Genomic DNA, 23,373 nt, shown 5'->3' with positions numbered 1-23,373 from the left:
AGGGCAAACAGGGTCAGTTCTAAAGCTAGTTCTGAAGCCTAGCTCCACAGGGGTCTGTAGGCCCTAGAGATACAGCATTCTGTATCTAAACTTGCAGGCAGGAAACCCTCTTAATCCTTGCTGGATTCTTCTGGGAAATATGACTGCCTCTGGAGAATCTGGTGGTGATACAGGAAGAAAGGGGCATCTACACATGCTGCTAAAATCTCTGGTAGATGTCGATCTCTATTAATTCAGCACTCTGTTTACATCAGGGAATCCTGTTTTCAGGGTTTCACTCAAACCCTGTCTACAATAAGAAACAGAACACAAATACTGAGTCAGTGAGCAGCCACCAGCAGTGAGATCAGGCATGACCACGTGGTTATGAGACAGCTTCTAGTCCCAAATTCTTCTGGTCATGTGACATACTTCACCAGGGGGCTGGTTTTGCACCAGACTCCTGCATGATGCAGAATGTACCTTACCCCTCTTTATTTTTCCTATCTAAACTCCTAAAGGAAACGTAACAAAGTGACACAATCATTTACCATTGCATACAAATAGTGGTTAGGGCTTTCACCACCCCATGCACAGATTGCCTGTCTGGATTTTGCTCCCAGCTGAAAAGATAATATACATCAAGTAAATGCATTTCCCTCAATTTCCAGAAAGCCTTTGTCAAAGATCTCGTGCCAGGTCTGGACAAATTTATTCCATTTATAAACAGGATTCAGACTGAAACTGCCAGTCATCCAGGAGTTAAAAATAAACAAACCCCTGTAACACCCTGAGATTATATAAACAAAATGCTAAGTATAACACACTGAATGAGATCAATGTGATGCATAAAGACAGGATCTATAACTCCACACACTCACACTTCATCTGCTCTGTGTGCCCAGCCTTCCAGTTCCCTCTGCCCTTGGCAAACTAAGCCAGTGTCCCACACCCATCTCTCTCTAACCAGTCTATACCGTAGACCTTACACTCCCAGATCTGCCTCTGGCCCAACCTTCTGTGCCCACTCTTGGGAGTAGAGTTTTGGGAATCACTCTACATGTCAATCACCACTAAGTAACCATGCCCCAAACACAGCCCAAGAACCCATACACATGTTGTGACTCCTACTCACTGGCTCTGTGCTTACAACGTGGGGCAGTGAAGTACAGTGTACTTGGCCCTTAAAAAGCAGCCAAAATATCTCAAAGTCTAATTCCAACCTCAAAGCTGATCTTCCTATAGACTTCAGCAAATCACTGTAGCTCTCCCCCAGCTGACATGGGCCTGAAGGACCTACCTCTCAGGAACACCTTGAGAGTCAAACAGCAACTATGATTGAAAGAATGGAGCGTGCAGGCGACTGTCGTAACCAGAACGATGGACAGATAAATTCTATGTTCACATGATGCCCTCTGCTCCATGCTATCAGCAGGATTTGAGCCTCTTTCTGCAGCACCACAGCTTTCCAGTTTGCCTGTGTTAAGCAGTGTGAGTAGCTAGTGTTTTCCTGCATGCAAGCCAGCCAGAGGAAGAAAACACTGGCTTTGCAAATCTGTTTCTTTAATACACACCAATTCTGACCTTCTCCTACACCTCACCATACTTTAAGCCCAGATCCCTGTGACCCAGTCTACACAATAACCTAATCTCTAATACTGCCTAATCCTATCTCCATCTCCCCACATGCTATTTCACACACCAGCTGCCTGGTGATCACACCTCAATTCAACCCATTTTTCTATTCTCCTTTGCAATTATACTTCAAGTTTTTCATCAAAAATCCATTTTTGTTTAAAAATGCTATTCTGTTTCATTACATAACTAAGCCAATTTTGGCAATGTTTTTACTGTAAAATTTTCAAAACAACTCTAAAAAATTAGATGTTTAACTTTGCTTTGCTCCTAGCACTTTGTTTAGCCTGTCATTGTTTTCTCATGTTGCTTGATGAACTAATCACACACTGTTTCAGGAACACAATTAAACAAAATATTGGAACTTACTTTGAAATAAATTTTATTGGAATTTCTACTTTGCCTAGAAGTAGAAATTCCAATAAAATTTATTTCGAAGAAAGTAAGTTGCAGTCAGATTTGTGATGAAATAACATTGTCAAACAACAAATATTCTTGAACCGAGATTTTAATGTCCATGCAGCTCCCCTCCCTGTGTTTTCCACACAGCTCTGCTTGTGCTTCACTCAGTAAGTCTCTTTGCTCTACTTATATGCATTCAGAAATATCTATGTTCTAATGTACACAGAAACGTTTTGACACTTCATGCTATCTTCTTTAGCCAGGCAACATAGAGAGATTGAGACTGGGAAACAAACTGCATCTAAATCATCTGAAAAGATGGAATTCTGGAATTCTACATAAAAGTTCTGGAAATTCAAGAGTACCACAAAATCTGTGCCATCAACTCACATAAAATGGTTGTTCTGTACTACTCAAGAGATTAACCATGTGTCAAGGAGCATCCTGCAGCCAAAAATCAATCCCTCTGATTTGAAAGCTGAGTGCTGTTGCAGAAACACAGTTCCAGTTTTCCATCTGGTGCCATTTAAGCTTTACCCCATTCCTTCTGCATCACAATGAAATCACTGCTGGCATGTGATCAGAAGCTCTGAAACCCTGGCTGCCTATCAGTTTACGAAAATTGACCTGGACATACTATCCACTTTGATGAGAGCCTGAATGAAACTTCTTTTTCATTCACTCCTGGTAAGGAGCACTACTTCTTAGCATCTCTGTGACCCACAAAAAATGCTTTCTTACACAGCTCGCTGAGGAAAAAATGTTGGAATTGAGTGTAAGTATCTTACCTGACACCTAAACCTTACCCAGAATTTTCTAGCTACAGGGGAAATAAATCAGAAGTAGTTGTTACAGTACCCTGGCTGTTCATTTAAGCCTTGATCCAACTCCTATTGATCTAAACATGAACCAGACCTCAGGATGTGAAAAGCCATCTGAATGTCCAACACTGCAGCTATCTCATGAACTTTACTGCATTTCTGGAAACTTGTTTTCTAGTGTTTAACTAGTCCTTCTCCAAACATGCTTTTATTTCAAATGTTCCTGGGAAGGAAAGGAAGGCAAACTTTTCCCAACAGAGGACTTTCTCAGAAATTCCCACTTACACTAACAAACACTCTTCTCCTGTCAGTCACACTGCACAGATTGATGGCCTTATCCACACATTGCAAATTGCAGGGTACAGTGCATCCATTCATACATCTCCATCTCCAGGTGACATTCATTGGCCTGAGCATCTCTTGGAAGTCATGTGCTACCAGTTCTAACAGGCTTCTCCACTCTGATCAGTTCACTTCAGAGAGGGAATTCAACAACAACAGGCTTCTTAAAAACATCTAATATGGATTCGTTTATTTCCTTGGATTCATCCTAAGCAGAGAAAGCAAAACTCTAAATGTCTCTGACAACTTTCCTGCTTGCAAAGAGGAGGCAAATTCTGTTCATGTTAAAGCAATCTTCTCACTTCCCACTTTTCCTACTTAGAAATAACATTATTCTCAAATGAGAATGAATTTAAGGAACGCAAGATGCAAATCAAAACAGTAGCTAAATTGTCTCCCACGCTGTACCAACCACCTTCACAGAGGGAATGCCAGTCCACAGGGTTAACAGCAGTTACTCTGTAGGAAAATCACTGCTCTTCCTAGCTACACCTGAGCTGCCTGTTCTGACTTTCTGAGGTACTGGCTGCAGCACTGTTCACCCCTTGGCATTCACAGCATATGGTACAAAACAGGCTGAATCAGCAAGGGAGCTACTGGATTGCAGTGCTAGGAGAGGTTGTTCCTGACTGTGCACTAAGCTGGTGAAAACATGAACTTCAATGTTAGTCTTCTTATTTTTTTTTGTGCATAATTTAGCTGAGGTGTTTAAGTTCTTGACAAATCTGCAAACACTTTAAAGTTCCTCTGTCCCTGCAGAACTGCTGGATAGGGTTTCAGGCCACGAGTTGTTGAGAGAGTGCCTTGTAAGATGCTCCTTCCAAATAAAAAAAAACCAAACCAACAAACTGTCAAATTTGGTACAGCAAAAACCTCACTCATCTACGAGGTGAGATCCCTCCAAAGAGACTTATGGCCTGAAACCCTCCTGGAGGGATACACAACCAGGGACCAGATCGTAAGTAGGAAGCACATTTCCTGCAAACCTATAGTCTTTGATCAATTTTGAAGACTAAAACAAAAATAAGAGTTGTTTTGTCCAACTTCAACATTGAACAGGGGAAAACATGGGTTCAGCAAAAGCACTGGCTTGCAAAGCAGAGCCATTATTAAGGGCCTGTAGTCTTCCACCAATCCAGACAAATGAATTTTGGTCACACCTAGTTAAAAAATAGCAAGAAGGCACGTTTTAAAACATCACTTTGCATTATAATCCCCTGTTGTTCCTGGAGAAGCCTGAGCTAAAGTAACAGTAAAAAAGGAAGAGGAGGTATGGATTCTGGTGTACCCCGTCAGAGCAGTGTTTATTCTAATCAATCAACTGAAAAAATAGTAGCTGAGAGTAATTATTAATAATCAAGAAAAATTGGATTATTTCTCTGCACTGCAGTGTCATCTGGATGGGAAGGCTGGTATAGAAGTAAAGTTCATCAGTGCAAGCTACTGAAATAAAATTGCTGACCTCAGCAGTTCATCAAAGGAGGTAGAAAAAGGAATCTCAACTGCGCATATGGTAGACTATCTGTAGAGCATGAGGACTAACTAAAATAATTACCTGAAAGTGGCTCAATGGCTGAGCTCAGGCATTGAATCAATCCAGTCATATATCCAAATAAGAGCTGCAAGACCTACTGCCAAAGTCTTCCATTTCTGAGGTATCTATTTTGTGGTTTTGTGATTCCTCATTCCTGAAAGCACAGTCAGCTCCCTCTCAAAAAATGTACTTCTTGAGAGGAAGGGTCTCAAACTGTCTCTGGATATGTGGTTGAGGCTGGTTTTACGCTCAAGAAATGCAACTGAAATATGTATTAAAAAGGACCTCTCTACTGAACATTTTGCAATATGCTGAAGTCAGAGATCTGGTGTTACTCTGCCTAACCAACCTTAACATGCCATTGCACAGAAACACAAATACTGAATTGTAACTACAAAACATGCACTTTTACTGCAAAACCAATGGCTCAGTCACTTCACTCACAAACACATAGGTGCAATTATATTAGTCATTTGTGTCCAGGAGTGCCTTGCCTATGCAATCAAATGGACATCTTGTAAATACTTTGCAAACAAAAATTAAGAGCCTCCACTGAAAATAAAAGTCAGACATGATAACAACGGCCAGACTGGGTATAACCCAGTAAAGCTTCCTTGCAAAAAATGGAATTGTACCAGTTAAAAAATTTAAGGCAGCAACTCCTAGAACACTATACTCCTGGCAAGAAGAAATAGTACCCAGCTGCAGGGAGAATACAATGCTGCTACTGAAGGAGGCAGAACTTGGAGTTTTCTGACATCAGTGTGTGCAAGACTTCAGCCATAAAACTGAATTAACACAGCAAACATTTTGTGTTTGACAGCTTACTAATTACATTTTTAAATAAAATATTTACTCCTATCTTGAGTATTTCTATAGCACACAATAGAATCTGAGTTACTCCTCCATTTATTTTAACAATTTCTCAAATTAAAATAATTCTTTACTTTAAAAGGGTTGTGGAGAATTTGGAGAGTTTCTTCCCGTCCCTGTCCCCTCCTCCAACTGGTGGCTCCACAACCCCCACTATATATCATACAGGAATATGGGATCTGAAGAATGAAGTCTAACAGTCCCCAGGGCTGGCTTTTACATATCACCTGCAGCAAAACACTGCTTTCACTGTCCCACTGCAAAGACCAGCTATGCTGGTCTATTTCTTTTTTTCTAAATTTTTCCCCCACTATTTCAGGAAGTAAGGAGGAAGGACATACACGTGGTTTAATATTTTACTTCAAGTTGGATCAGTCCTGAAAGGTTTTAATAGTGTGCCAGAGCAAAAGTATACTATTACTTCTGCAACGTTAGTGTCTGCTTTAAGCAGCAGCCTGCATAGCAGGATGAAGGAATGAGAAGAGGAAAAGACAATTCTAGATAAAAAGCATGTCAGGTTCTATCTGTTTGCATGGGAAGAAGGGGCTAAGTCTGCTTTGAGGTTCACTTTGTTCTCCACGGTTTGTGCAAGGCCATCAATCAATCAATCAATCAATCAATCTTCTCTCTTTCCTCCTTTTTATTTTTCCCTGGGATCCACTGCAGAAATATCATGCCCAGGATCTTGTTTAAATCCACGACTCCTCTCTGTCAAGCCAATTTTTCCAATCCTCTCCTCAAGGCCCCCCTCAAGACACCCCCTCCTTCTCTCCCCGAAAAGGGGCCTTCTGAGCTCGTTTTGCTAATGTATTCTCAAACCAAATTAGGGGCTCTGACTCTCGGTGAAGTTCGTGAGTTAGTTGCCGCGATGCACTGAATTAAAGATACCATCTCGGACTCAAATCAGATTAGAGCCCACACACACACATGCAAAAGCCCACTTTCTAATCAATTTTATAAAGGGCCTTCAGCAGAGATACACTAATGGTATTGAGCTAAGATCTTTAAACTAAGTCTGCAAGAAGTCTGCGGAGATAAAACACACACTGTATTAAAGAGAAAGCTCTCCACTGTGCCCTTCCCACCAAGAACCCTGTGCACACTGGAAGAGCACTTCAAAATACAAAACAGCTCTCCCAAACCTGAGATGCTCCCTCACATCCTCCTCTCCTCTTCCTACTTCAGACCTTCAAATCCCTTTTTTCATTCACTTCCTGTCAAACGGCTGCAGAAGATCCCTGCACAGAGGGCAGAGGAGACAGGGGAGCTACACAGCCATGATACATTTTAAGAATTAGACATAATGAGAACACATAAACCCTTTTAGGCCTTTCACATGAATCTGTAAGAAGCGGGCAAGGTGAAAAATCAACTGACCAGCTTCAAGCAGAGTTCCTACTTCAGCACAGGTGCCCTGCAGTCATACACGATGCTAGGTACTGACCTGGCGCTGGGCACACACAACTGAGATGCCACAACAGCCACATCCTGAGAAAGATGTGACTAAGTGTGTGCCAAAGGACTGCTTTCAGAGAGCAGCTGCTCAGATGCCCAGCATCTTCACATCCTTCTGTCCTCCTCTCTATTTAACAGTGGAAGTTCTCATCTATGGCAGCAGGTTTCCTTCTCTGAAACCAACATTCCGACATGAAAAATAATGTTGCGTAAGGTGGCCCATAGAAGGTGACAATGAAAGGGAGACAGAAGGGTTTATTAAAGAAGCTGCAACTAAATATTTAAGAGAGCAGCTATTGCTCAGTCACCACTAACCAGAGAATAAGGCTAGCAGCTATTGCTCAGTCACCACTAACAAGAGAATAAGGCTATCTCTGAATACTCTGGTTATGGCAGGTTCTCTGTGTCAGATAATGGAATAATCTTCTGCTTTAATATTTTCAATAAAAATACCTCAAAACATTTCAAACAAATTAGAAAGCCAAATCTCAGACCCCAACTTTAGACTTTACTTGCTTTCTAGGATGCCATTTCTAACAAAAGGGCAAGAGGATGCTTGCTAAGGTAACAGAAAGTCTGTATTAAAACAAAAAAAAAATCACTGCAAAAATTGGGATTTACCAGCTTCCTCTAAGCAAAGTAAAGGGATCTTAGCAAGAGAACTGTGACAGACAGGGGTCTGAATGCTCTGCACAGAAGCCTTGCTGCAAACATTTTCTCAGAGCTCAGAGGGGCTTCCTTGAGACAGCTTCAGGACTCACACCACGGTGGAGTTCTACAATGATCATGTGCTGAGGATGACGCCAGTTTTCAATGCAATTAACCTTTCCAGCCTAATGAAATGGGTCTATTGGCTGCAGTGGCAGCAAGGAGCCCCTTGACTCTGGCAGGCTCCTCAGGACAGGTTATCGAGGTTGCAGAGTGTTACTGTTCCTCTTCTATTTGCAGGCTGCAGCTAATTGATGCCAGACCTGAAAGGAGTAGGCAATGCCAGCCCCAGTGTTGCACTCCAACATCATATTGATCCTTGGGAGCAGGGACTTGGGTCTGCGCCCATTGATCTGCTGTGTCACAGGCAGCATTCTTCCAGGAACATACCCTGGGCAGCAGAAGCACACAACTGGGAGAAAAGGAAAGTTCCTCAGATGGGAAAGCAAATGGACCACTCCAGGGCTGGTACTACCTTGTGACTTAGAAAGAACCAGATTTGGGATGGAGCCTCAAGCTTTTGTGCTGTTTTTTCTCCAGCTGGGAAAAGACAGGCATAACAGCCCTCCCAAGGGTGGGTGAGAGCTGCTGTACCCTAAGGGCTGATACTTAGGAGTCCCTTCCTTCCCTTCTAGCTGTTGAACTTTGACAAGTGGTGAGGGGAGAAAAGGGGTGGGATGTAAATCTGGTATTATGGGATATGGCCACAAATAGATACTGCGTGTGGAGGGAGGGAGGGAGAAATAGGTACCTTTGAGAGGGCTTGATGGCATCAAGCCGTCCTGCCAACAAGCCCATGGACATTTCAGTCTTGAAGTTCCAGAGAACTACAAGTCAGACCCACATTTACACATGACTTTAAGAGCAGCTATTGAGATTTACCCTGCAGTGCTCAGTCCACCATACTTCATTAATTTCAAACCTGCCACGGGGCTGTCTCCAAACTTAAGCAACCAAAATATTAGAATCTAAATTATACCCTTAAAATTATTAAAATGGCATTAAATGCAGGAAAGAATGCACATTAAAAAAAGTAATTTTTGTCTTCTGTGTTTGTTTCATGCTCTTAAGCTGAGATACCAAACTTCCTTCTAATGCTGAGGGAAAAAATTTGCATTAAGAAACAGAACAATAATTATTTTCACACACCTTCGTCACTGTCTTTTACAAATTGTTGCTGTATTTTTTTCAAATATTCAGTGTATGTTTTCAGTGTTCCAGTGTGAAAAGTATATAGCAAGGATATATGCAGGACTTCGCTTCATGTCCTACATGAAACTCTAGTTCCATTTTGTACACTCATTCATTAGAAAATAAAGAAAGGAAAGAAGAGCTGCCAACCAGCTGGCCTTAGGGGCTTTGAGATGTGTTGTCCATGTGCACCTTACACAGGGAGCCTTCCTTGCTCTGTGTGCAGACCTCATGGAACAGCACAAACCTCCCACAGTACCCCAACATTCAAAGGCAGAGGAAACAGTGCAGGAGACAGAACACGCATATGGAAATACATTCCAAAAAAATTAATTATTGTTAACATCTTTAACAATGTAGGGCTATACACACTCTGTGTGACATCCAGTAATATCTGCTTCACCTGGAGGTCAGTCTGGAGCCCACTGTTACACAAGATGACAGTCTTTGGATAGGAATCATTGATTTCTTCTGAACTTTTGACTACAGGAAAGACAAGTTGAGGAAACCTAGACTTCTGCACAAGAAGGGACAACAAGAATTCTCATATCTGACAAGTTCAGTGATGTCTCAGTTCTTAAAGAGCAATTTCCTCTCCTGTCATTACAGAAACAGTTTGTCACATTTTAGCTCCAGTGAATATTTCAGGACAGCCAGAACTGAATCCAACACGTGGAAAAGTATCTCCTAGAATCCCAAACAAGCATCACACTCTCCCTGCTGCACTTCAGGGTCAGTGATGTGTGGTCCCATTTTCCTGGGAAATTGAGGGTAGGCTGCTGAATAGCACCCTGTCACAAAAAGGTAAGTGCTGCCGAGGCAGCAATCTCCAGACAGGTGAAGATGCAATGTTAGTGTTTAAATCACAGCCATTAGGTGGGGAAGGAAGGAACTAAGAAGTAGCATGTCTGTTGTGGAAACCATTATGTGTTGCTTGGGTCTGAACAGAGCCATATGATTGCAGGGCAAATCAGGCAAATAGATGGTGAACAGAGACTTGCTGAAGCCTCGCAGAACAGAGACTTCCAGTGTCAGCCATCCACAGGCTGTCTCCTCAGGCGCTGGTACCAACAAAGTTTCCTTATTAAAACTCCCTGTTAAAAGAGCCTTTGGCCAGGGGGGTGCTAAATTTGACAAGTAAAGGGTAATACTGCAGAATTGCCCAGAAGATAAACCTAAGTAGTAGCTTTGCCCTTCTTACTGACCTGGGAAGTAATTAAACCATTAATATTGGCTTCTTCAGGTTACAAAGCTTCCCAGAATAGCAGAGTATATAGCAGAATGTATCATTCACACTGGTAGAATTCAAACACTTTAACTCATCCAGTCTGGGGCAAAGCAGCACTGCAGATTAGGGGGAGGCCTGGCAGAGGTGAGGGGAGAAGTGAACCTTGAGTGGCTCTAACAGGCGTGTGCTGCTGTCTTGGGAAGCCAGTTTAACTAGTGAGACAGAGACAATGAGAAGAAGATGGGAATCATCAGGAGTGAAAGAGATGTAGAAGAGAAATTAACTCTGAAAACTCTAAAATCTGTCAGAAACAGAAAAATAAGTTCCAGTAACTTTAAGTCAAAGCCAATCTGGATCAGACTGAAGCAGATACACCTCAAAAGGAGAAAGACAACAGGTTAGCAGGAGAAGCAAGAAAAACATTTTGTCATTTATGACTTTGGCACAGAGTATGAATAGACACAGGACACAGACAGTGTGATACAGACGCTGCCAAGATTAAAAGGTCTCTGAAATTAGTGCTTATGCACACACTGCAACACACAGATCTCCTCACCAAGGAGGATGTTTTTGCAGAAATAAAAAAATGTGCTTACTTTGTGGGCTTCCAAGACTGATGTATGTATTTCATTTATTGGTGGGGACATAATACCTCAGAAATAAAAACCCAAAACAACTCTTTTTAACAATAACAACAAAAAAACAACCAAAAAAAGTCTGCAAAAACTTTTTTATTTGCTCCAAAGCTTCCATTATAAATACATTTGAACAGTTTTCAGGATTTATTTTCCTTCATGATGTATGTTTGATTTTGCTTCAGTTATTTTAAGAGAAAGATCATTTTCACTCAGAAGTGACAACAACACAAAGACATAGTTTTGCTTCAGCACAGCTAGGAAAAAAAAATCAATTTTCTCCAGCTAAAATTTTAGCACTACCTTAAGGAAGTTAGGAAAAACCTCCAAAATGCTGTAGAGATAATCTCCACTCACTGGGAACATGAACCAGATAGCAGAAGAAAGTCCTGGGCAGGAGAAACATCCACTTGACTGTCTGCAAGGAAAGGAAGGAAGGAAACAGGGAAAGGTTCCCTCTGCCAGGCCAGAAAGCATTAACTCCACACTCTGTGAGCATTGCAGGATTTGGGGAGCCTGTGCTGCCATCTTCAGGGATGCTCTCACCTTTCTGTGACCCAAAATCACAAATGAAGGGAAACAAAAAGGGGGAAATTTCCACAAAAAATAACTTAAGAGAAAAATGAGACATCTCACTTAGCTCTGCTCATTTACCTCTAGGATTGCTGGTTGCCTAGGCTTGACTAGCTCACAGAGAAACACAGAAATTAAAATTGGGAAAGCCAAATAAATCCTGCCTAGATCACAAGCATCCCCAGGCTGCACCAAAGCTAACTAATCATTGCTGTTTCACCCTGTCCAATTTCTCTCCTCTTCTAATGCAGAGTGGGATTATTCACTGAGCCTCCATGCTGATGCTCAGTCCATGCTAACTAACCACCTCTCCTGCAAAGCAATTTCAAAGAGGCAGAGACCCTGACCCTTTCCCACAAGGGCTGAATTAAAATGAGTTAATTGTGTGCCCACGGGCTTCTCAAAGTCCTGTTTCGCGAGAACAAATCACAGGTATTCAAAAAACAAATGTATCTGTTATTCTTCCTCAGACAAAACCGTGAGGTTTGAGATGTTGTGGGGGCGTGTACTGCATAATAACAATGTTACATTGAAGAGGACAAACCCAATTCTCGTTATTTCTGACCCAGTGAGCATGTGCCTATCTTGAATCTTTTTAAAAAAGTGCTTTCTGATATGTGCACTTCTTTTTTTCTTCCATTTCCTTTTTTTCCCTGCTACAACCCATTCCACACTGCTGTAAATTCTTTGCCTCTTCTCTTACTTCTTACCTTGTTACACATTCCTTACATTTTTAAAATTGCTTTACAGGCTTCCAGCCACAGGGCCCTCATGGATCAAATATTACACAACAAAAACCAATCCACTAATATTGCATTTTGAAGTTGAAGATCATGTTGTTCCCTACTTACTATGCTAGGACAGGACTTTCTTTTCCGGTCAAAATATTGACTGAATGAGTACTGTATTCACCAGATCTCTCTTGTCCTCTGGCCTCACTATCCCCACACCCTCAGCAAATATGACTACTTCATCTCCTCAATTCATCTAAATGACAAAAGAAGAAATAACATTTTTATTCAAATTAATCACCAAATATTTGCTCCTACTTAAGTCAGGATAATTGCTGAAGATTACAGTATAAAACAGCATTATTGTATTTTATTAACATTAACATTTTTGTAAAAAGCTTTTGGCTTTGTACTTTATTTCACCTAGGTTACAGTTATTACTTCACAAAATGGAAGAGTTCCTTTTCTATCTGCTCAGGTCACTGTAAAAAATACATTAGAAATTATGATTTACAGTGAATAAGAAGCAACATGCAGTATATTTCATCCACAAGGCTACTCAAAATTTTATGCACATTAGGAAGCCATTTCACTCATCCCATCTCTGAAGCCTAAGACAGCAGCTCTTCTGCTGTGTACAGCCAGAGCTTCTGAAGCAAAAAAAGAGAATTGTTTGTCCCATTAAAACTATAATGGAAAATAAGGAAAAATGTAAATGTCTGAGATGAAATTTAATCAGAACACTGGAATTCACCAAATAATCAATACTGCAATGCCAAGATGGGTGCCATGGACAGAGGACAACCCTGATCCCAGGTTGAGGTGCCAGCTCTCAGAGCAAAGAATTTTGGAAAGCCTTCCACATTTGCTTGCTTAGGTCCTGCTCAGCTTTGCTAACCTGCAAGAACACTCAGGATCACAATTTAGCATAAATGTGAATGAAAGAGGAAGGAAAAATGAAATTAGTTACTGCAGAGACTCTTACTAAAAAAGTTGGCTGAACGGAGTAGAAAATTGTCCATTTGCTGACAGATTATTTTAGTCATTCCAAAAAATTTAAGAGACAGTCATGTCACATTGTCCTGGTCCTCTTTGTGGTCCATCACATGCACTCAGCTTGGTCCCTCTGTTTTGCTTGTTCCTCCAACATGCACCTGCCTTCCCCACGCTGTCCCCCTCTTCACTCAACCAACTGGCTGATGCTGTCTTGCAGACAGTGCCTGCAATGCCTCTCTCTACAGACCTACATCTACTGAAAACACCGGCAGAAGGCAACTCACTAATGACGGGTGAGATGCGCAGTGAACGATTCGTGCTTCGTCTTTCTGAAATCTGTACAAAACATAAACGCACTCAGTCTATACAACTGGACAGACTGTTTTTCTTTTCCCCAGCCCAGGCCTGCTGCTGGTCTGAGGGAAAGAACAGAGCCGTCAAACCCTTCATCTTTGGAGTTCCTGATCTCTGCCTCGGTGCCTTCTGTGCCGATCCCTTTCCTTGCCCCGTTCACACCGCACCTCCCAGGGCAGCACCGCGTTTCACCTCTCCCCTAACGGGGGGAGTGCACCGCAGCCCGGGCCCTGGGAAGAGGCATTCCCTGCACCGAGCCCGGGTGAGGCTGCACATCTGCTGCCTCTGAGGCTCTGTGACTGCTCCCACGAGGAGCTGCGGAGGCGCAGGGGAGGTGCGTGTCACACTGCCTGCACTATGCTGCTGCAAGGGAGGCTATGAAAGGCAGGCTCTAGGAAATAGCAGTGGCTACCGCAGGCCACCACAGGGAAGCATGAACAGAGGCAGCAGGAGACAGCTTATCCATGCTGTGCTTTGGCCTATGCAGTCATTCCAGCCTCTCACTTTCCTAAGTGCTAAATTCACACAAAAATGTTTTTTTTAAAACCCACCACAGGCGATTAAGCTGTGATCTAGATTAATTAGCTGCCATATTTCATTTTTAAAATCAGAACTGGCCTGTGCTGACACCAGGGAAACTTACAATATTTTCACTCGTACCTAACTGCCTCTGATTTTTCACGCTGCCTAGAACTGAGTGGCTGCTCCCATCCTCACCCATCCCTGCCAGGCAAGTGCCTGTAGGCACCCATCCAGGGTGCTGGGGTGAGGCTGGAGGACCAGGGATCTCCTAATGAAAGTGCTGACCCTGGTGTAACCTGTGTGCCCCAAGTAGCATTGCTTCAGTGTTGAAAACAAAAGATCGATGAATTGTATAATGTACTTTTACTGCTGTTAATTTTTCTGAGTGCTGCTGTTTTGTGTCTCCTGGAGGCTAACAGGACCCTTTGGCCACAAAGCAATATTTACTCTATCCTGGCAGCTGGGCTGCTGGAGGCAAAGGATGCATCCTTGCCCCTCACATGATAAGGAAATGTCAGAATGCATATCATGAAAAGGACGTATCTGATAGAGGCTCAGCACCACTGCATGCAAACATGGCTCAGCCCTAGCTCCTACTCCTGTGAAGTTCTTCCACTTTGCTCCTTTAAATCCTTCCAGAAAGCGGGAGGTAGGAAACAATACTCTTTAAGCAAGATCTTATAAATTACTTTTTCAAAACTAATTTTTCAGGTGGTAGACTCTCTTGTCCAGCACTATATTGCTCCCTGTCCATTAAAACTGTAGCTCCTCAGAACAAATGCTGTTCAACCGACCTCTGCAAAGTACCTTTTAGTCCTGATGACACTTTAAGTAAGTGTTTCTCAAAAAGCCCAGCCCCAAATCTCCAACTCCTACTGGAATTCTCTCATGGATTTAGTATGTTCACACTCCTGTTATGTTGTTTTCTATACTACCTTTACAGAAGTCATCCTTACAGCACCTTCCTTAAGCCAAGGAGGTACTCTGAGACTCAGTTCAGTGAGAAGCATCTCCTGCAACAGAGAAAAAGCTTAATGGAGGATGTCCTTGCTTGCTTTAGCATTGCTGGAGACACACAAGATGTGTGCAAACAGTGACTGCATAAGGCACATAGGCAAGGTAGTAAATTTATTTACACCAAGAAGTAGAAGACAGACAGCATGCTACTCTCCTTATGTTCATTGGCATATGAAGTATTTATATGAATAACAATGCAAAGTATTTCACAAAACCAGGTAAAACACAGAACCTTCCATTCCTTCCCCATTTCTGTGCACAAGCACTGCATAACTGTAAAGAGCTGCCAGAACAGGAATTACATAGCAATTCCATCAGCTCATGAACTTCTCAAGTAGAAGAGGTTTGCCATGTGCTGTTCTCTGTTCCCTCCATCCCACTCAGGAGGAAGGGCTTTGGGTAAAAGTTGGGGAAAACTGAAACCCTCTCTTGTAGAACACTGCAAAAGCCAAAAGGTAAGCAGCCCATAATCCTGCAATACAGCACAAAGACTTGAAACCATATTAATACCCAGCAGTGGCCAGCAGAACATGCCAGAAAATTTTTTAGAACTGATTAATGGTCCCCGGTTCTCTCATTTTCCAGCTCACTGACTGAGCTTTTTCTCTGGGGAATATCCTGCAATATCTCTATCCCCACAAAAAACATCAGTTAAGATTTTCCTTCTTCCACCAAGTCAGCGTTCCTCTCATCTGCCCCAGCCTCTGTGCAGAGCTCCACTCCCATCCCACCTCACAGCAATGTGTCATTCCTGCCTTTTCCAGTGGAGCAGAAGCGCAGCACAGGCCTCCTAACAGCTGCTAATGTGTATCTTTCTTCTCTAGTTGCAGGGGTGCTAAACACACTGCAATAAATCTCCTCATCCCAAGGGAGCAGTTCTCTTTCTTCAGGCCCCACGACATTATACACAGCAGCTCTTCCCAACATCAGAAGCTCCATTTCAATGTTCCTCTTCCCTCTGAAAGATCCTGCTGCTTTATGTCTTACCGTAGGGCAGTTTGCTCCCATCACCACCCAGCTTTCCGATTCCCCACCACGGGGGTGGGCTGTGCTTTCAGCCAGTGACAGGGTCATGACAGGGCTATCAGGCAGAAGGGACCTGTGTGCTTGTGTGGGCAAGCTTTTGTGTAGCTCTTCCTCACCTCACAAGGATGCTGATCACTACTTTCACCTTGCAGCAGATAGACAAAACAAGACAGTAGGCAAATGTGAAGGAAAGTCCATTTCCAGTGCAACAGCCATACGGTGCATACTGAATTAGAAAGCTGGGAGAGAAACAAAGCAGTAGTTTTGTAAGGTTTGACCCCAGTTTTTAAGCCAATTCTCATTCAATTTTAGCAACAGAAACTCGTGCATGTGCTAGCAGAATCCTTCTTCCTCTGCTGGGATCTCTCTTTCTCCTAAAGCTGTTGTATTCAAATTCCATCTTTTTGCAGGAAGTAATGGCTGTGTGTTTTCAGAGGATCTTCAGGAAAGTTAAATGAGAAAAGGTGTGAGGAACAGCTGTTTTCTAACACACCTCACACAAAAACCTTAGTCACAAGCCAAAATGCAGCCACAGTGACAGGACCTTGCTGTTGGCTCTTCAGCCACCATTTCTCTGTCCCAGTGTGACCTCAAGATCCATGGCACAGGTTTTACCCTTGCTTGCCCTTCCCCCAGCGCACCATCTCCAATCAAACACAGCTCCAACAGTGTTCAGTGGAAGTATACTGTTTACAAAATCAAGATCATTCTGAATGATCAACTCTCCTTTGGATCTTGTGCACAGCAGTAGAATATTGTCTGACATTGTGTCTTGCATTTCCTTGCAGCATCAGAGTTCTCAGGATACTACAGAATCAGATGGTACTAAACTTAGACTTCCACAGGGAGCTTTTGCTTAAGGCATGATTTGTTACATTTGCCTTCTTCTTACCTTGATTTTATCAATTGCTATAAAGATGCGATTGCTACTCAACTTCATGGCATTATATATACAGATACCTTAAAAGAAGCTTAAAACCAGAGCTGAGTCTCCTTCCCTGCTATCCTGATGCAGTCTTCTCCTTTGCACAGGAGATGGGTTTCATCCATATTCCATGGGTTTCATCCTCATAAATTTGTCAAAGGGCATTCTCCTCTGGAGATCTCTGGAATTCTCCACGTGCTGGAATGCTTCTTTGGAGTCCTGCTTTACTCACCTCTGGTGTGTTTTTTATCTGGATAATATTCTTTGCAACTTCAGCGAGTTCACACTTCACCTGCTCTCACACCTCATTTGGCATTTTGTCCTCTTGTGCATTTTAGCAATGCATCAAACTGCTCCCCAATTATCACTATGCTGCCTTCTCCAACATACTCCAAATTATTCCCGAAGGGGTGAAAGAATCATTTCATGCATTAGAAGCATGAAACCTGAACTCTGAAAGAATCAGCCAGTGATCTGAGGCACTAATAGCACCTGGCAGAGTTTTATGGAAAGAAAATTGCTTGCTTCTGCCACTCCCATACAAAGCTTTAGTTGATTCCTGCCCCCCCACTTCAATATGATTTTTATATGGCTTCCTTGTATTTCTTCTTCTACTGTGATGTTGAGCTGAATGGCCCAATATTAATCTTGTACCAATTTTACATTGGTGTAACCAATCTGATTTTCAGAGTTCCTTGTCATTTACAGTAGCAAAAATGACAAAAATAGATTCATATTCAAAGTACCTTGGAAGACAGTTTTAAAAAGAAAGTCCCCAAGCATGCTCAAAGGTTTTAGATGGCTTCTTCATCTTGTGGTTTCTGCTTATCTAGTTTCCCATATAAATTCTCAACACCAGCCTCTTTCTTCAACATCACTGACAGCATTTCATGGTTGTTAGCTGCTCTCAGAAGATGAAGTAACCTGATATAAATTACCTATTGCTACAAGTGCAACAGAACCTGTTAGCACAGTAGTCACTTCTAGAAGGCTGCAAGTACTGACTACATTATTACAGGCAGAAGGTTTTCTATCATGGTAGAAGTCATTTTAATATGGCATTCTCCTCAGAGATTTTTCTCTATGGCTATTCAAGGCTTTTTCCCTGGTTCAGTAGCCCACATTATGAACAGGGGACTACATTCATGTCCTAACTCTCACATCAGTGATGTACAAAAGCTACCAGAGACCACTCGGATAGCATTCTTCCAGAAGAAACCAGAGGCAATGAGGATTGAGAACAACAGTCAAAGTAATGGCAACCACCAAATGAATGGACTGTTCCTGGTTAGATCTGCATTTAATTGTTGCTCACTCCTATTCATTTATCCTATTAAGACAAGACCAGGTAGCTGATAAACAAGATGATAAACTAGCTACTGAGTAAAAAAAGATAGAAGATATCTAAAACAAATACCTCTACATATTCATCATATTGTGATGTGGATAAGCTATACTCTAAACTAGATGAGAAATTCCTGTATATCCTCAAGAGACATAACAGATCTTTTTGGTGAACCAATTGTAATTTTAAGACAACATACCTGTCATTCTTAGCTCAGGTTGCCAGAGCCCAATAATTCAGGTCTCAGTGATCTCAGCGACAGTTATATTCCCAAGGAACCAGGTAGGGGATACTTCTCTTCCACATACATTTAGCCTTTACATTTACATTTTGCGTGTCACTTTATTAGGAAGTGACTGACAAACTAGTGACACCATAAAATGATTGGGCAAACTCAACTAGGAGATAAAAAACCCTCAAAGGACACAAGAGGCCATGAACTGAAATATAGTAGGGTCTTTCTGAACATAAGCCAACACTTTGTCACTGCTGTGGGTGAGCAAGAACTTGCACAGTCTGCTCAGAGAGGTTGTGGTGTCGCCTATCTCGAAGATATTCAAGAGCAGTCTGGACCTGGTCCTGAGAAACCCGCCCTAGATGGTCCTGCTTGAGCACAGGGTCACAGGGTTGGACCAGATGACCTCCAAAGGTCCCTTCCAACATCAGCAGTTCTGTGATTCTGTGAGAAAGCAAGAGTTAGCTCCGCTTTGAAAAAAGTGTACATAAACACAAATTACGCAGTCATGAAGATTAATGTATTTCTCAAAGTCTGCCTGAAACTTATACGCAAAACACTAAGGTTTCTCTTTCCCCATCAAGCTTCCTTACCATGAGATCTTCATAAGACTATGGAATCACCCTTCAGGCATCCAAACTTACACTAGTAAGATGCTGAAGCGAGTGCACAGCAGGGATGACAAGAGAGTCTCCCTAAAGACTCCATCAGGCCCCTGAACATGGAAATGCTCTCTTAATGCCGTACTTAGAAGAGAGCCAAGAGCCAAGATGCCCAGGAGAAACCCGCATGTACTTTTAGAGGAGGACAGAGTAATTTGACCATTTTCACAGATGTGGCCAGTGAAACCAAGGTGCGAGGGCTGCTCGGCAGGCTGCCCCGCAGCCCGGCGCACTGTCAGCGGAGCCCTGCAGATGGCTGCAGAGCTCTTCCAGCTCCTACCCGCGCTACGGCAATGGGCACGTGGAGCCGAGGACACTGGCCAGTCCTGCACTGAAGGAAGCAAAATTGTTCTCCTTTCAAAAGATGGACACCTCTCTATGCTGCCTTTATTTCTACCCAAATGTAACAACCAGTCGCTTGCAGGCTGAATATCACTGTCTTTAACCTCACAAAGCTCCTCCGTTTACAAGTTTTCCCACGATGACAGCTGAAAGACAGAGATGCTGCAGCTCTTGAATGTGACAGTGAACTCCCCACACACAAGAACAATTTATCGCTTAAGATACTTTTCTTAACAAGGGTCTGTAGCCCTAAGAAGCCCTTACGGAGCAGATATTTGAAAATATGTATCCATTCCTGTCTTGCCCACAGCAGCCACATCCTCTTTTTCCCTTCCCCAGACTTCAGCCTAACTGAGCTGAAGGGCTCACAGCCTTCTTCTTATACCTCACGTCAAGCTCAAGCACTGTTCCTAAAACAAGCCACCTTCATCCACAGTCTTTCCCTTAAACTCTACCTTTAGCAATGAATCCTTTAAAAAAAATAAAATTCAGATCTCTGTCGCTTTGGATGCCCTCCTTCCTCCAAAGACACGTCTCCGACTTCCTTCTCCTCTCTCCAGTGTTATACAGCAGATCTGTGTAGGGACAGGGCTTTTCATCACAAAATTTTGTGTGCAAATCTGTCCTCTGTCTCAAGGGATTAATGAGCTTTTCTTGTGTCCACCTTGTATCAGTTACATACTTTGAACACAGGGTAGCCTGATGCCTGTGCAGGTCTCTCAACAATTATGGACAGCTCCGCACCACAGGCACACTGACACTCAGTGGAATTCAGTGCCCAAATCAGATCACTCTGCTTGAAAATTCCAGCTACAATATGATTGCGGGAACCATTTCTTCATAGTTTATGGTCCCCTTCCAATCTATCTATCTGAATCAAGTAATTGTCTTCTAAGAGGGAGTCAAGAACTTATAATAGACACCAGCTGCCCATTCTCTTTTAACCCATCCAATATTAGACTCGTTAGTCATCAGGATAACAATCCTGTTTGCAAATCAGCTACCTTTATCAGATAACCAGTGGGACCTAGTACAATATCTATTAGTTCAACAATATCACAACCAAGATATATAACTGCTTCTGTACAAAAACCCTTCTTCTAATCCTTCTTAAACTCAACAAGACTGATTGGCTTTTATTATTCATGAATTAATTTTTAACTCTTGGTCCAGCAGGGGAATTGAATCTATAACATTTTGCAGAAACCAAAGCAAAGTAACAGTATGTTAAGAAAGTAAACCAGCCAAAAGCAGGTATTTTTTCTTCTTTCATTGAACAATTAAGAGGGCTGAATCTGTTTTTCCCTAAACTCCCAAGGGAAAATTCTAAGGAAAATTAGCACATTAAAACATATATAGATTGCACATCACTGTACTGTGAGAGCTTTTGTTTTTGTTTCATAATTATGTTATTTAAAAAAGGCTGTGGAATTAAATTTGTTAGTATTTTAAGAAACAAATCCATGTTAGACTATGAAATCAAGAAGGGAAATTTCAACAGAAACAGTCCATATTATTAGAGAAGTAATGATCATGGGCAGTGATTAGGGCTTATAGTTGCTCTGTAATGACAGTCCCCTAACTGTAATTGCTAGGAAAAAAGAAACTGTTCTGTAGGAAAATAAAAAAACACTTTAAAAAAGAATAAAAAGACAATTGTCAGATACATTGTAGGTGATGAAATTAAAACAAAACTCCAAAATATTTTATAATCAAATAACCTTTTAAGTTATTCCATAAGGGGAAGCACACTATATTTTGTCGCTTTCTAAACCAAGATTGCATTAAAAAAAAAAATAAATAAAGAGAGAACATTTTCAAAACCACCAAAAATTAAATAAACACATAAAGAAATTCCAAATCGCTGACTTTTATGGCTATGGCACTCGAGCCCATCTTTATCTTGACAATGTTATAGCTGGATCTATGTTCTGCATATTGTTTTTCAAATTACTCTGTGATACTCCATTTCAAGAAAATCTCTGCCCCTCTTTAAAAACACCAGTTCATTGATTCCTAAACAGAAGATCTAACTGCAGTTATTTAGTAGCACCTTATCCTATATAATCCATAATAATATATACCAGAGAATCACCCAATTTTTTTCAGTGCAAATGTTCTGTATGGCATATTTTTACAGCATTTTACATTTACAAAACACCTTCTATGTAAGGCCATGAACAGATTTACAAGCTTGAATTGATAAAGATTGGGAACAATCTTGTGAAGAAGACAGACTGACCCTTATTTCTTTCTACACATTTATACACTAACACACGCACAAATACGTAACCACACGCAGAAAGTCTTGCGTGCGTGTCCAAAAATATATTGGATGGATAAGTCAAATAGTTCACTATGCAACATGAAATGAACACTTGATTATGTATAAAATTATATCATTTACATACATGTGCGTTCTGTTAAATTATAGCATGTGCACAATTACGTAAAATTAAGTGTGTGCACTTAATGTGCCCTGACAGACATCCATCCATACACTCACGGATCTCTGTATGCAAGAAAACTCTTTTCTGTCCTACTCTGGCACATTCTAGTCCTCCACAGTGTGCTTGGTGCCCCTACACAACTTGTATCAAGTATTTCAAAGGAGATGCATCTGGCATCATCGATGTAAAATAGTACCTATGAATGCATGATACACTTAAACATCATTTTCATAAAGTCATATCTGCTACAACCTATTAAGGCAAAGACAACCCACAGAAGGTGAAGTCATCATCCTTCACGATGCCCAAGCACAAAAATGCAAGTTCCTCTGTCAGGATTTGCTTGGCTTTGAAGGCGAGTTTCGATTGTACCAGACAGCTGTGGCCTCCTCCCTGTCGCAGTCCCTGCTTAGGCTGCACATCATTGCTCAAAGTCACTGCTAACACTGGTGTGTGGAGAGCCCTCATCCAGCCAGATACCCTTGCACTACAGATGAATCTGATAACAAATATTGCCTACTACAGAGTGTCGGGCAATAGGCACCGATGCTTTTAGAATTTTTTCAGTGTCTCACTGTACCATTACCCCCTTAGCCTATAAAAATGGCCAAAAAAAAAAAAAAAAGCCCTCATCAACAGAATTACGAAAACTATGAAGAAACTGAATTAAACTCTTAAAGATAAAAATAGAAGTGGCATCATATATGTCTGGAAAGGAACTGAAGTAGTACTGAATTTATGTTTTCTAAAGAATTAAATCGCTCTCCCTCTACAGCACTTTCTGAACTGTTTAAACTAGATGGTAATCACATGCCATACATGGTCATGAAACAAAGAAAAATAAAACAACAGCAAGTCCTTAAAATTAATGTGTTAATTATAAATGGTTTTAAAGGTTATAAGCGAAGCATCTAGAAAATGTACACATTGAAAATGTGTATCCGTTAATTCTGGTTATATGCAGTAAAAATAAATTTTACACCAAATCCCCGAAATCAGTAACATCCTCTGTTCTTCAATGCTATATCGCCACATCTATGAAAAATTCATCTAGATAAGTGTAATTTCTTAAATCATGAAACAAATATGTTTGAGAAAGAGAAACTTGTCAGTTTGACCTGAACTAAAACAACACAGAAGACTTTGAAAAAATAAAATCTGTTGAAGAATAATTCTTTAATGTCCTTCAGCTCTTTAATTTTTTTAATACGTAAAATGATGTAAATCTCACTGAGAAATTTGGTTTGTAATTATTCATGTCAGTACATTAAAAAAAGTACTTGCGGAAACTGACGGAAAATTGTATTTCTGTTTTATTTTCACCTAAGTGAAAGCTTACTCTTAAAATTATCTTCCTATGCAAAGTCATAATTGGAGAATTGAACATTTTTT

At 41.4% G+C, this 23,373-nt stretch overlaps 1 protein-coding gene across 5 annotated transcripts in view; it reads right to left on the bottom strand.

Annotated features, from left to right (window-relative positions):
- The window catches only part of ESRRB (estrogen related receptor beta), a 126,915-nt gene that overhangs the window by 51,806 nt on the left and 51,736 nt on the right, over nucleotides 1–23,373 (bottom strand). The gene's annotated exons all lie outside the window — the stretch shown is intronic.

The sequence above is a fragment of the Pyrgilauda ruficollis genome, unplaced genomic scaffold (genome assembly GCF_017590135.1).
Source record: "Pyrgilauda ruficollis isolate IOZ18807 unplaced genomic scaffold, ASM1759013v1 scaffold28, whole genome shotgun sequence".
NCBI lineage: Eukaryota > Metazoa > Chordata > Aves > Passeriformes > Passeridae > Pyrgilauda > Pyrgilauda ruficollis.
Note: the sequence above shows the minus strand (reverse complement) of the source record. Positions and strands in the feature narration are given on the sequence as shown.